At 57.3% G+C, this 15,077-nt stretch overlaps 1 long non-coding RNA gene across 1 annotated transcript; it reads right to left on the bottom strand.

Moving 5' to 3' along the window:
• Nucleotides 1–2,836: 2,836 nt before the first annotated feature.
• On the bottom strand, nucleotides 2,837–14,763 carry LOC121102575. Its single transcript, XR_005834666.1, has 3 exons — nucleotides 14,157–14,763; nucleotides 5,015–5,109; nucleotides 2,837–4,376 (listed from the first exon to the last, which is right to left on the bottom strand). It is a non-coding gene; the product is annotated as an uncharacterized LOC121102575 (long non-coding RNA).
• Between the last annotated feature and the right edge of the window lie 314 nt (nucleotides 14,764–15,077).

Genomic DNA, 15,077 nt, shown 5'->3' with positions numbered 1-15,077 from the left:
CCCCAGCCCCACCCATGAACAGCCCCCAAACACAAGAGCTGGGACAGCCAGACCCCAGACAGGTCTGAGATCTGCAATCCAGGCCGCCCTTGGGCACAGGAAGCCCGGGAGGGCCGGCGGGGGAGGTCTGCACGTCCCTGGAGGGAAGAGCTTGGCGTCTGCAGGCCTCCGCTCCGCTTCGGTAAAGACTTTCTCCTACCCAGATGAAAGGTACTGAGGCATCCAAGACAGGAGGCAACCAAGCTCCAGCTCGTGGGAATTCCATCCTCTGAAGCAGAATGGACCCGACGGTTCTGAAGAGGTCCCTTTATGCTCAGAATGTCAAAGACCCCAACGTGGCTGAGGGGCGCCAGGCAGCGTTCAAAATGTGGGACCAGAGGGTAGAGGGATTCCAGCCTCGGCCCCCAAGTCCCAGGGAGCCTCAACGTCTCCGTCGCCCGGGCTCCAGAGACGCTCGGGGGCCCCGGGAAATGTTTTCATTTTAACTTCTTGTGCAATCAGAGGAGAACAGTAACTATGATAACGATGACTGTCTAGTCAGGGATCCAGCCGACGTCTGTTGCAGTCATTTTCATTGCTGAATTTTCGTGGAGGAGTCAGAAGTGTGTCGGGCCCTCCAAAGTCCTTGCGCAGCCGAGTTCATTGCATCTCTGTTCATTTGGTCCAAGAGCAACGCTTGCCACCTCCCTGACTCCATGTCCTCCTCTGCAAAGTGGGGCGGGCCGTGCAGAACAGAGCCTCCTCCCGACAGAGTTCTGCAGGAAGTCCGGTCAGCTGATAGCCGGGGAGGTGTCTTGCAGACTGTGAAGGGCTGTGCCCAGGGCCGGAACCCGGTGATACGCACACAGCCACAATAGGAGAGAGTGAGGTCAGATTCCAAGAAGACGTCTGTGGCCCTGCTGCCTATCCAGGGAGCTCACGCTCCGGCCGCGGTGCGCCAGGACCCCCAGCCCTGCCCTTCCTGGGCTCTCAGTCCAGCACAGGAAACAGTTAGAGAGAAAAGGAATAAACCCATGAGATTATTTCAGATTGGGAGAAGGGCTGTAGGACTTTGGAAGAGGGTAATAGAAGCCGGGTGGGCATGGCAGGCCTCTCTGAGGAGGTGACATTGCAGTCTGAGTGATCTCAATGGACCAAAGGTCTGGGGGCAGAGATCACAGCACGTGCAAAGGCCCTGGGGCAGGACTGATTCCAGTGTGTTGGGGGGGATGGCGAGGAGGCCCATGTGGCTGGAGCAGAGTGAAAAGGGGAGGGCAAGGAGGGGTCAGGGTAGGTCATGCAGGCCTTGTGGGCCTGGCGGGGTGGGGGGTTGGGCTTTATTCAAAGGGCACTAGGGAGCCCTGGGAGGGCTCTAAGCAGGGGAGGGCCTCCCCCACATGCCCATCTGTGAGTGCTGCCTGCCACCTCCCCCGCGTGCGCCCGGCGCTGGGGTGGGGGGCCGGGGGGTGCACAGTCTCCCCAGTCCCCAGCCTGCGCCCGCCCGGCCGCCGCCCACTCTGCCCACATCTGAGGCTCCGAGGAGCCGGACAGTCTGCTGCAAACCACGGAATGTTTCCCGGAGCGCCCGGGCCGGGAATGTCGGCGGCGGGGCGGGAAAGGGCGGGAGCCCCGGAGAGGAGAGTCGGGGAGACACAGGAGGCAGGACCAGGGTGGGGGGCGGACCCCGGCATCGCTGGGCGCCGATGGCGAACTACCGTCCATGATTGGATACCGCGATGCCCCTCGCTTTATAGATGGGGAAACTGAGGCACAGAGCCGTGAAGGGACTCGTCCGCAGAGCCGAGGAGAGGCAGCGCTAGGACTCGAACCCAGAGCCCCTGGCTGCGGGGGCTCCACGGCTACCCTCTAGGGAAGGAGTCAGGGAGCCTTCTTTGGCGAATGAACGAGCGGACTGCGTGAGTGAATGAAGGCAGCAAACACCACCCAGCCTGGCCCCCAGTTCAGCCTGACACGAACCTGAAAACTGGTGGCGCCCATCAGCCCCCATCCTCCAGCTCCCAGCACTTCTCCTACCTTCTAGAAGTCCTTCCTCAGATGCCACCTGGACTCTCCTTGCTCCTTCCTTCTCCGGGGCAGACAAACGCAGCATTCAGACTCTCCCCGGGGGCACCTGCGCCTGCCCCTCCGGGGGAGGGATAGAGCTGGGGCACCGCTCATTCTAGAAGTCATCAGAGAAGGGAGAGCCATGGCCCAGAGAGGGTCAGCACCTTCCCCAAGGTCACAGAGCAACCCGCTGTAAACTCGCAACTCTGAACGGAGACGTCAGGATAACAGCCAGTCGGAGCCACAGCTGGCTGACCTCCCACCTGCTGTCTCGGTCAATCCTCCCGACAAGCCTATGAAGAAGGCACCGCTGTGATCACCATCCGTGCGGGGAAACTGAGGCCCAGAGCGGGGCAGTCACTGTATGGGGTTGAGGAAAGGGACCAGGGGGCCGCGGTGGTTTGGAGCGAGCAAAGAGGTCAGCGTCTGATTCTGCCGTCTGTGAATGGACGATATGCCTAGAGGCTGCGTAGCCACGTGCCGTGTGCAGCCCCAGCACCGTGCTACGCGCTCGTGAGCTACTGACATGGTGCTTCTGTTCCCCTTTGCCCTTGGTGGCCTTGCAAGCCTCCAAGGGCCTGAAAGGCAGAGCACATGGCAGGGTGGAGGCATCTGGTCCTTTGATAGAAATTCACGGAGCAGGGGAGTGGCCCCTGGTCAAGGGGTCCCTGGAGAAGGTGGCATTTGAGCCAGGCCTGGAAGGATGCTAAGGCTTTCAGCGCCAGGAGATCGCAGGCAGGGCGTTCCTGGCAGAAGGAACCGCTCAGACAAAGGCGTGGTGGTGGTGGGAATGTGAGAGCTACAGTAGGGAGAAGACAAGGTAGGGCTGGGAGGTGAGAACAGCGTGGACCTTGAATGCAGAGTTGTGGAGCAGGGGCTTTCTCTCCAGGGCAGTAGGGAGCCACGGCAGGTGTTTAAGCAGGGAGCAACATGGCCAGATCTAAGGCAGGTGTGGGGTTTGCAATGGGGACCAGGAGGGGATGGGAGCTGCGATCTGGATGGGAGAAAGGAAGACCTGAGCCAAGGCCGGGACCGCGGGATGGACAGGGGAGAGACCCCAGGGTGGAGAGACCCCAGGGGGGAGAATGCACAGAACATGGGAACAACAGTCCATGGGGAGGGACAGGGAGGGAAGAGGCAAGGCCAATGCTCAGCTTCCTACCCCAGGGCTGGGGAGCAATGGTGGCATCGTCCATGAGACGGGGACACTGGAGGAAAAGCAGGTTTGAGGACACCTAGGGACCCTGGGGGATGCTCGGGGGTGGGAGGATGCTGAGTAAGATGTGGAGGAGTCTCCTGGGGCTTCAAATAGTGCCTGGTCCATCTTTTGTGATCAATAATTCCTTGTCAATGGCATGGAGGAAAGAATCCAGGGAGGGATGATGGGTGGATGGGTGGATGGACAGATGGGTAGATGGATGGACAGATGCATGGACAGGTAGCGGGATGGATGGATGGATGGATGGTGCGTAGGGGGATGGGTGGATAGATAGAGGGATGGTTGGGTGGGTGGATGGGTGGTTGGAAGCTAGAGACAAGTGGTTGTCCTGAGTGTAGGGCAAAGGGCTCAGCACAGCCCCAGGAAGCGCCCAGTTCAGGCAGGGGAGGGGAGACTCAGGGGTCCCAGAAACCATACCGTTGCCCCCACAGTTGTGTCTGGGTGAGGCCCTCCCACCCAAGCCCTTTCCTCTGCCCTCACTCCCCATCATCGGCTTTGGGATTTGATGTTCCTCTCCACACACACATGGCTCAGCTCTGGGGGGCCCACCGCAGGCAAATCAGTGGAAAATTAAAATAGTGCCTATGCGCCGGTGATCGGCGGCCTCAGCTGGGCCACTTAATGAGCCCTTTCTGGGGATTGTTACCAGCTGGAGGTGGCTGGGGGAGGGGGTCAGCGCCAAGCCACCCAATCTGAAAGGGAGAGGGAGGGTGGACCCTGGAAACAGTGCTGCTGGGGAGGGGAAAAGAGCCATATGTTGGTGTAGCTGGGGGGGGGGAGGGTCAGGGAAAAATATGCCCCTGGGCTCTAGGGCTGGACTCACCTAGACCCCCTCATCCCTGTGGGTCCTCTCTCAGGATCTTTCCCATGCAGTACCTCCTGCTGACCAGCCCTCTTTCCCCCGTTTCGCCTGGGTAGCTCCAGCTCATCTTTTAGGTCTCAGGTCCTTGTCACCACCTCCAGGAAGCCCTCCCAGACTAGGTCAACTTCTCCAGTTATTTATAATCTTATCTTCTGGATATGCAAGGGTTAAGAGCAAGAACTCCACTTTGCCACTCACCTGCTGTGTGTCCTTGGGCAAGTCACTTCCCTCTTCATGCCTCATTTTCTTCACCTGTAAGGCAGGATAATAATAATCCCTTCTTCATAAGGCTGTTGAAAGGACTAAGTGAGCTATTAAGAGCAGCTGGTATGTGTTGAGCATTTATTATGTGCCAAAGGACTGAGTCTGGTCACCAAACCCTTGCAATCCCATTTTAGGGCTGGGGTCACTGATGCCCCAACAAAATCTCTTCTGCTCTGGACGCCCCCGCCTCCCCGCTAACCTCTGGCTGTGGCTCTGGTCCCCACAGTCCCACCTGCCTGCCGCGGCCACCAGAGGGCGCCTGTGAGCACCTGAGTCAGGACCCCCCTCCTCTGCCCACAGCCCTCCAGGGCTCCCACCTCCCTGGGGTACAAGTCTAAGTCCTCCCTAAGGCCCCCAAGGTCCTACACGACCTACCCCACCCCCTCCCTGCCCTCCCCGCCTCCCTGTCACCTCTCACGCTCTCTGCTCCAGCCACACGGGCCTCCTCGCTGTTCCTCCAACAGCTCAGGCAGGTCCTCCCCCAGGGCCTTTGCACGGCCGTGCCATCTGTTCTCAACTAAAGTAGGTCCTTCTGCTGTTCTGTCTCTGGCCCTCTCCCCCATTATTCTCACTAATTCAATAAGCACACGTTGAGATTATATTCTGTGTAATTCTGTATCCCCTACCTGACTGCAAAATGGGAGCAGGACTTCCGCGTGGTCCTCTCTGGGTCCCCAGCACTCAGCATTGGGCATGGCACACAGCAGGAGCTGAATAAATGCTTATTGGGTAAATGAACGAATGGATGAGTAAATATACAAGCAATATGGGACAAAATGGTTACTTGAGCTCCGATCTCTCCAAGCTCAGGGCCTTCATTTCCCCCTGCCCTGGCTGACTTAATGATTATTTTTCAATAGTACGTCATGGATTCCACTCTGGTTATTTTAACTTTCTGTTTTTAAGATTCAGTTATATATGGAACAAGGCGGATCCAAAAAACAGAAACAGACCCCAACACATTTGGGGGCTTTTCCAATTGGTGGAGAAATGACAGATTCTTAAGGGGGAAAAAACCCCATATGTTTTATTTTAGAATAATTTTGGCTTTAGAGAAAAGTTGCAAAGGTAGCAGAGAGAGGTCCCATGTACTCTCCACCCCAATTCCCCTAATGTGAACGTCTTTCTTAATGGTATGCTGTAGTTTATTACCTGATACTGAATTATAAATTTTTGCTCTCATTTCTCTGGCTGTCATTGGAGCTGTTTCACAGGGCTCCTGTGGGCAGGACAACTTTTTAGCCATTGGTGGGGGGGATTTAAATTACTTCCCGCTACCATATCATTCACAATATGCATTACAAATGGATCAAAGATTTAGCTATTTAAAAAATTTAAAAACATACAAGAAAATATGGGAGAAACTGTTTATAGAGCCAGAGTGTGAAGGCCTAAGCAAGAACAAAGGCCCAGAGACCATGAAAGAAAGACTTAAAAGTTTCATTACATAAAATTTAAAATTTTATGCACGGCAAAAAGTCCAGAAAACAAATAAACATGAGAGAAATATTTGCAACATACTTGCAAAAGATTTTTACCAGACCACGAATATGTAAAGAGTGTCTACAAATCAATAAGAAAAGATTAATAGAAAAAACACGCAAAGGGCATGAACAGACCATCACAGAAAAGACTTACGATAGATAAAAATGGACAAAATCTATGAAAAGATGTTTCACTTTATTCATAGGAAGAGACATTCGAGTTAAAATGACAGTGGGATATCTACCATTCAGATCGCGAAGAGTGCACTAGTTGTACGGGCCTCGGGCACTGCTTCTCAACCCGGAGTGATTTCAACCCCAGGGGACACTCTGCGATGTCTGGAGACTTTTTTTTTATTTTTATAACTCAGGGGAGGAGACAACTGGCATCTAGAGGGAGGAGGCTAGGGATGTTCCTCAGCGGGTTACCCGGAAGGCCTTCCCCTCAGCAAAGGCTGATCCAGCCCCAAATACCAATTAGAAAGCAAGCAATTCTGTGTACTATTTGTGAGAACATACATCTTTTCGAGGTCACTTGGGAACACCTGCCAAAATGTTTAGTGCAAACACCTTTTAACACCATTCCACTTCTTGTAATAGATCTTAAATGTCTGCAAAAATAGCTGGTGAGGGTACCCGTCCCAATCTCGTTTGTAGCGCGGAAAAACCGGAAAGAACCAAAACAGGCCTCAGGGGGAGACGAACTTAAAGAAACCATGTATGGCAGGTCCTCAAAACATTAAAAATAGAATTACTATAGGATCCAGCCATTTCACTTCTGGGACTTTACCCCCGAAAAATCAAAAGCAAGGTCTTGAAGAGACGCTCGCCCACCCGTGTTCAAGCAGCGTTATTTACAATGTCCAAAAGTTGGAAGCAACGCGTGTCCGTTGATGGATAAATGAGTAAAGAAAAGGTGGCCCATCCACATAATGGAATCCGGCCATAAAAGGGAAGGGAGCCTGACAGTGGCCACGATGTGGAGGGGCCCCGAGGACACCGGGCTCAGTGAGAGCAGCCAGACCCAGAAGGACACATCCTGCAGGACCCCACTCCCAGGAGGTCCCCAGAGGCGTCCCGTCTGAGGACCTGGTGGGAGAGGAGCTGGTGGGAGCCAGGGCTGGGGCAGGGGGTGGGGAGTCCGTGCTTCCTGGGGATAGAGTCTCAGTTTAGGAAGATGAGAAAGTTCTGGAGACAGAGGGTGGGGGTGGTTGCACGAGGATGTGAGCGTACTTCGTGCCACGGAGCTGTGCACCTAAAAATGGTTAATATGGTAAATTATAGATTATGTATATTTAACCACAATTTTTCAACACTGCCGTGCATCCACGCAATGGCCCGGTGCGGCTTCGAACAAGTTCAAGTTGTCGCTGTTTCGCGGGGCAACCACGTCGAAGACAAGCCAAGTCATAAAGGCTGCGGTGCTTACAGTGCCCACTAGAGGGCAGCACAGGACCAGGAGACCCGCCTCCATGCCCAGCTCTGGCCTTTTTGGTGGTTTTTCTTTCTCTCGTTCCTCCCTTTTTGTTGCTTTATTTACCTATGTATCTCTGTCCGCTTTTCCCTTTGCGCCACTTTGATCCTTTAGTCCGTTACCTGCCCTGCACAGGCAAACGTCTCCCGTGTTCAATGTGTCTTTTTTTATTTCTATGTGTCCTTGAAAAATGCATTTTGTTGTTCTAGGTTACACGTTTGTGTGATTTGATTCCTAAAGGTATACGTAGGCGAATAGGTGTGGCTACGTGCCAATAAAACTTTATTTATAAAAGCCAGAGAAACAGGACCAGTGGGGTGGGTGGGTGTGTTCACGCATGTATCATGCGGACGGATAGATATAGACAGACCGATATGGAGATATGGGTATAAATAGATAACGATGTTTATTTTAAGAGGCGGTCTTGTGCTGTGGGAGCTGGCGAGTCCAACGTTTGTAGGACAGGCCAGCATGCTGGAAATTCAGGTAAGAATGGATGTTGTGGGCTCGAGTCTGAAATGTGTAGGCAGGCTGGGAAGCTGGAAACTCAGGCAGGCTTTGTGTTATGGTTTATGAGGCAGGACTCCTTCATCGGGGGAAACCGCAGTGCTGGCTCTTAAGTTCTGTGACTGATCGGACGAGGCCCACCCTCATCACAGCCATCTGTCTCCTTCACTTAAAGTCAGCTGCTTGAAAATCAGGGATCACGTGTACAAAACAGGTGCGCACCAGCTAGACCAGTGTTTGCCGGAACAGGGGCAGCAGGGAGGGGTTGGTCTTGGGAGGGCGGTGAGGAAGGATCTGCCCCCGGCCTCTGCGCTTGGCCTGTCCATCTTTGAGTTCCCCCCCACCATGGTGTTCCCCCGTGTGTGCATCTCTGTCCACATTTGTTACTGATGAAAACGCCGGGCCTGTTGGACTGGGGCCCCTGGAGCGATCACAGTGTTAGCTTGCTTACCTCTGTGAAGACCCTGTCTCCAGTACGGGTCCAAAATAGGGGTTTTGGGTGGGAGACACGATTCAACTCATCACACCCTGTTATCAATGTAGACGGTTCGCTCTCCTGGCTGTATAGTATTCCCTTGTGTGAATGTGCCTCCCCTTCTGGTCTGTTCTGATGGGCGCGCGGCTCGGAGGCTGTTTCCAGGGCTGGGTTCTCAGCGGTGAAGGTGCCGTAAACGTTTGTGTGTGGGTGCGGCCCCGCGGCAGCACGTTCCTGCGGGGTGGGCGCCTGGCCGTGTGGCCGTGTGGTGACAGACTGCTTCCCCGGGGGGCTGCCACTGCCCAGACTCTCATACACACGGATGCGCGCGCACACGCACACAGGCACGCACACTGACGCACGCACACGCGCGGGTTCTCCCAGCCTGGGCAGCTCCTGCCTTTTTCATCTCTGCCCCTCTGGTAGGCGTGAGTGTTGCGGCTCGTGGAGCCAGCACACCCCGGCCATCGGCCTGGCCAGCTCGATCCCCACTCTGTTCCGAGTGCCCGTCGTGGGACAGAAATCCTTCCGTTTTTTGTCAAATCCACCGTGGTCCGCGCTCTGGCTTGTGCGCCGGAAATTCTATTTAAGTGTCCCCAAGTCGTGAGGCTCGTCCGCTCTAGTTTCTTCTATTAACTTTCCTGTGTAAATTCTTAATCCAGGTGCCCCCACACACATACTTCGGGGGATGTCAGTCAGGGGGTCAGGCTCCCATACTCTGCAGATGACAGGTGGGGAAACTGAGGCTTGGGGAAGGAGAGTGTTCCCAGATTTCTGCCGGTGAGGGGGTGGGGAGAGGCAGCACTGGAAGCTGGGACAGGGTGGAGGGATTTCATCGGTTTGATGTCTCACCGTTCATCTAAAGCAGGAGTTGCAAACTCTCTCTGTAAAGGGCTAGACGGTCAATCATTTCGGCTTTGTGCCCTGGACGGTCTCTGTTGGGACCACTCAGCTCTGCCGTGCAACACAAAAGTAGCCACAGATGACATGTAAACAAGTGGGTATGGCCGTGTACCAATAAAACTTTATTTGTGAAATCAACGGGTAGGCCAGACTTGGACCCTGCCTATAGTTTGCTGACCACCAGTCTAAATGTTCGTCAAGCTCCTATTGGGTACGGAGCCCTGTTCCAGGCCCTGGAGAGCCAGCGGTGACCAAGACAGATGTGCACAGACACGTAAACAGATAGGATAACATCAGACAAGCGGCCAGAGGGGAGAAGGGAAGGCAGGAGAGAGTGTTCCTGAAAGATGAGAAGAGGGCAGCATTGGGGAAGGTCTTCCAGGCATGAGGCACAGCCTGTGCAAAGGTCCTGGGGCAGGACTGGGCTTGGCGTGTTGGAAGAACAGCCAAGAGGCCCGTATGGCTGGAGCAGAGTGAGCTACAGGGAGACAGTGGGGAGGAGAAGGCAGGGATGGGGCAGGTCCTCCAGGGCCTCGTGGGCCCCTGAAAAAGAAGACTCGATTTTATCTGAAGGGCAACGAGGAGCCATAGAGAATTTAAGAGGCACATTTTAGGGATGGGATGGGATGGGGTGGGGGCAGGAGTGAAATCCCGGAGACCAAGGAGGGGCTGGAGCAGCCTCCACGGGGCCAATGGCTACACCTTTCAGCTCCCCTGTGAAGGGAAACTCAGGGCACCCCCTGATTCACACAGCAAACCAAGAGCCCCGGGGTTGTCCTCGGGTGCGGGTCTCGGTGGGATGCAGCTAAGCTCTGAGCTGAGCTGGAGGCAAGATGTACATGCGGGCCTATCAGCAGCCTGCAGGCCGTGGGCCCTGCACAGATGCTGAAGGGGGTGAGCCGAGGCTGGAATCGGGCCACTGCCCCTCCGAGGAGACAAGGTTTGGGGCAGGAACCTCTCCCGCCTACTGCCATTCCTGCTGTCTGGTTCCGTGCTGGCCTCAGGGAGGGCCCCAGAACACGCTGCCCCCGGATTCCGCGACTATCGGGTCAGGAGACAGGTGGCCAGGTGGGACCGCATGGATCGTGGAGTGGAGTGCCGGGGGGAGAGGGGCAGCCTGTGGGGCCGTCTGGGGCATATCTGGGGTCAGGGAGCCTCCCTGTCTCCAGGGATGCCAGACACCTGCTAGGGGCAGCCGGCCGGGCTAGGAGTGGGGGCAGCGGGACTTCCGGCCACTTCCTGGCCCAGTCGGCTGCCGCTGCTGGCCCAGGGGAGGCCATGACCTTTCTCCCAGATCCCGGAGCTGAGTAACGGTGACGGAGAATAACTCAGCCAGCTGGGTGGCTGCAGTGTGCCCTCGGGAAGGGGGTGCACAGGCTCAGTCCCCAGCCTGGCCGCTGGAGTCTGGGGCCATGGGACCGGGCTGAGGGTCCCCCTCCTCGCACATCCTCCGTCCCCTCCGCTGCACCCCCATGCCCTGTGCCCTGCGTCGGGGGGCCCTGCAGCCACACCGCTCACTCCCCACACGCGGGTTCCCTGCGAGGCCTGATGGGAGGGTGCAGAAAGAGCCCCAGGCACCCCCCGGCCACCCCCATGTTTCATCGCGCCTTCCTCACAGAGAGCCTGTGTCCCAGAGGAGGAAGTCAGCACCTCGGCCGGGAGCCCGGACATCAAGGGGCTCAGGGCTGTTGCTTTTCTGCAGGGTGATCTTGAGTGGGTGACCCCCCCTTCCTGAGCCTTGGTTTTCTCCTCTGGAAAATGGGAGCTATGAGACACCCCTCTTCTGGCTCTGTGAGGCTCTGGGACAAGGGTGCCATCCCTGGGCCACAGCATGGTCCCGAGTGGCTATCCAACACACGCGAACGTCTCGGCCACCTGCTCCCAGACCCGGGGGGGCTCCGGGTAGCAGCTCCTGTTCTGGACCCTGAAGGCACCAGCCTTCGCGGAGGGGATATTCCAGACGAGTGCAGAATGTCCATGAGTGCTGAGCGCCACAGGGCAGGTGGGAATGAGCTCACGTTTGCTGTTGTTGAAACCCTATTAATGCATCCCGGCGTGCACGGCCTTCCAAGGCCTTCCAAGGCAGGCGATTGTTTAGTGCTGACTGGGTACCACGCTCCAGACGCGTCGCTCTGTGAGCCCATTTCCCGGAGGACAAAGTGAGGTCTCGGGTCTGTGCAAGGGCCTGAGCTGGTTGTGCCAGCAGGGCCTGGGAGCAGATCCGCCAGGTGGCATGCTTCCGGGACCCCGCCCCCTCCCCAGGCAGAGCTGGTGCCCTCCCAGCTGCGCCCGGCCCCCCACCCTGAGCTTCCCCAAGCCAGGGTCAAGGTGGGCGGTGGCCAGCGCAGAGCGGGAGCGGGGTGCCAGCCACCCACCCCCAGGGCTGCCTGGGGAACGCCAGCACCTGATCCTGGCTCAAGAGGACACGTTGTTCTAGCGATTATATAAACCAGCCTCTCCTCTGTTTGTTTAATTCTTTCAGGCTCCCCCCATCTGTCACTCTTCCCTCATCCTGTTAGCGGGGCTGGGGGTGGGGTACTTTGGGCTTGGCCTCTTCAAGGAGGAGGGTCTGCAGCCCAGCCTATCCTTCCCCCTGTGCCCCGGCCACCCCATTCCCTCTCCATGAAGATCCAAGTGGGGTCTCTGGCCCCCAAGACCAGGTCCAGCTGGTGTGAGGGTCGGGCGCTGGGCAGGTCGGTGGAGCATATCTGAGAGATGGGAGCACAAGGACCCAGAGCAAGGGCACCGAGGTCAGGTTCTGCCCCACTCTGACCGTAGCCATGTCCCTGTGCCTCAGTTTCCCCCTCCTCTGACCTGGTTGTTGAAAAGGCCATGCAGGGAGCATGGATGCTATACAGTAGGAGCTCACTTAGTGCTATGTTACTATGAACCATGAGAAGTGTTGATGCCGCCCCCACCCACACAGGGGGCCCCCGGCCCTGGGGGCCCTCGCTAAGACTTGGGCTTTCCATCTGTGGAATGGGGAGGCTAATATGAAGCTCCCCAAATCCAAGCTTCAGGGCGGTCCCAACAGGGAGGTCTGGGTTCAGATCTCAGCTCCTTTACCAGCCACGCAATCCTGGGCACTTTGCCACTCAGTGTCCCCATCTGTAAAGTGGGGATCATGAGAGTGTCCCTTCCTCCTTTGGGGTACCTGAGAAATCCACAGAAAGGATTTAGAGTGGGCGCTGGTGGACACGAGTGTCTACATATATGCTAAGAGAAAGAAAGCTAGAACCCATACATAAGTAAATAAATACGCCGGGCCCATTGGACAGATGGGCAAACAGAGGCTGGGGTTCGCAGGGCCAGTCAAGGGCAGGGCTGGGAGTTGCGAAACTAAGTCAGCTGCCTTCACCCCTCCACCCTCATGGTGCCCAGGGGAGGGATGGAGAGTGCCCAGCCCCAGTCGGCCGGATTCAAACCCCCGCCAGCTGGCTCCAAGACAGTAACCATCTTGCTTTGACCCTGCATTTCCCGCCTCTGTCAGATGGGACCGGTGTGGGTGGCGATGTCAGGGTGCCCGCCTCCCCACCCTGCCGCCCCGCCCCTCGGCAACCCGGGAGCGCAGCCGGAAATCACAGTGCCAACGACTCTCTCCCTCTGTAACCCACTTCCTGCCGTTACTGACCCACCTTGGGTGCCCGCCGCCCGTTCCCCACCCCCTCCCTGGTCCCGCAGTGGCAGAGGGGTCTAGTCCTTCACCCTGGGGCTCCCACCCCAGGGAAGGCACCCCTCCCCCGCCGTGGCACAGCCACCTCGATGTGTCTGCAGATCACCAGTCTCCCTTCTGCCACTTGGCTGGGAGATCACTCGCTTCCTGGCTGCGTTCTACTTGCAGCTGGAGAGCGAAAGGCAAAGGGCAAGGAGCGCACTTTGCAGATGGAGAGAAACAGAAGGGAAATAAACCAATTCGGCAGGACCGCTCAGAGTGGCTGGTGGGACGGGGGGCCGCCCTCACAATACGAAGAGGAGATCTCCGGCCCTGCCCTGGAAGGGAATGTGTTGGCCACAAGGCCAGTCCTGCCAAGAGACAGTCACAGTCTTCATGTGGCTGGGCCCATTTTACAGATGGGGAAACAGGCACAGAGCGAGCATGCTACCTGGGTGACCTGCCCAAACCCACGTAGAGCTGGGGTTTGAACCTCCAGGGGCCTGACTGCTGTGGGCATGGGGGGGTCAGGGAGGGAGGCCTTGGTGGGCTCTGTGGGGCCAGAAACCACAATGGCAACTCCCACCCCACATTTTGGCCCGGAAGAGGATCTCTTCCCTGCAGTGACTGCTGCCAGGCTTGTTAGAGAGTTCCTGTTGGACAGGTGGGGAAACTGAGGCCAGGAACACAGAGGCCACTCGCCCAAGTTCCCACACCACTGCTTAATCTGGGCAGTAATAGGGGATGTGTAGGCAGGGTCCCCAGGCCCCATACCTTTCAGCGGCTCCCACCTGTGAGGGCCTGGTGCACTTGGGCCTCAGTTTCTCCCTCTGAAGGGAGAGAGACTAGAGAGGTGTGAGCGGGCCTCGGGAGGCTGGGCCCGGGGCCGGCGTGTGTGGGCAGGCTCTGCCCCGCCAGGCGGTGCCCGTGCCCACACCCAGGTGCCCACACCCAGGTGCGAAGGGGCTGGGCAGAGGCCTTACTCCGTCTCCTCCACGGAGCTCTGGGCCTGACCCCGGCTGCACGCTCCCCGGCCTTGTAGCTCTCCCTGAGCAGCAGAGCTCCGTCCCGCCTCCGGACCTTTGTCAAAAGCCACACAGCAAGCAAGTGCAAAACCAGCTTGGCCAAACTCCAAAGCTACAACATCTGGAGAATTCCAAAGAATTCAGGGTGCCAGCTCCCGGGCCAGCGAGGAGCCCCACCACCCATGGGGGAGGGGCCATACCTGCCTGAGCTGCAATCTCCTTTTTCTTCCAAAAGTGGCATCACTCACCTGCTCTTTGCTCCACTTTCAAGGGCTTGAAATGTGTCCAATGGGGGAGAAAAATTGGGTAGATTTCCTGCTCCACTGATCTCCAAGCTCGGGAGGTGCTGCCAGGTGTCTAGCTGCAGTCTGTCTTGCTGCTTGGCTCCCCCTCCCAGCTGTTTGGAGTGGAGCCCAGAAGCCCTGGGCACATCAACAGCCGTACATCCCACCTTTGGGAAGGGATGGGGAGAGGCTGGGGGAGCCCAGCTCTGCAGAGACCCGGGCAGCAGCCTCTGGGTGTCCATCATGGTGCCCTGCAGGGCTCAGGTGCCAGTCGGAGGTGACCTGGGAACTTGCGTGTCGTAGGAGGCCCCGGAGCCCCGGAACAGATGCGTGCCTCTCTGGGCCTCAGTCCCCCATCTGCAAAATGGGGTCCGGGCAGTAGAGCGTGTCAAGGATTGAGCACCGGGTCTGGTGCCCAGCAGGCTTCGGGCAATACTGGCTATTGATATTCCTGCTATGATACGAGCGAGTGAGTGTGTCTACACCGCTTGGTGCCACCTGAAGCATTCAACACCCGCCGGAGCCCAGGCTGACGAATGAGCACAGACGCTGGCCGCGGATGCCAGACACGGGCCCCTGGGTGGGGAACAGGCGGCGCTCTCCCAGGCGAGAATGGGGCTGGACCATGGGAGCGACTACTTCCTGCTCTTGTGCAACCCAGGGCAGAGCCGGGGGGGGGGGGCAGCAGTGGTCACCAGGGAGGGGACCAAGCCCCAGGCAGGACGTGGCCTTGAGGTGGAGGGCTCCTAAGTTGGCTTCAGGCTCAGTTTGCTCAACTGTGAAATGGGTCCGAAGTGGCTGCATCCCAGGGTGTGAGATAAGCTCGTGGCCGGAAGAGGTGCGCGTGGTGCCCAGCACACAGTAGGTGCACAATAGATCTATCAT

The sequence above is a fragment of the Ursus maritimus genome, unplaced genomic scaffold, assembly GCF_017311325.1.
Source record: "Ursus maritimus isolate PB19 unplaced genomic scaffold, ASM1731132v1 scaffold_14, whole genome shotgun sequence".
In the NCBI taxonomy this organism is placed as follows: Eukaryota; Metazoa; Chordata; class Mammalia; order Carnivora; family Ursidae; genus Ursus; species Ursus maritimus.
Note: the sequence above shows the minus strand (reverse complement) of the source record. Positions and strands in the feature narration are given on the sequence as shown.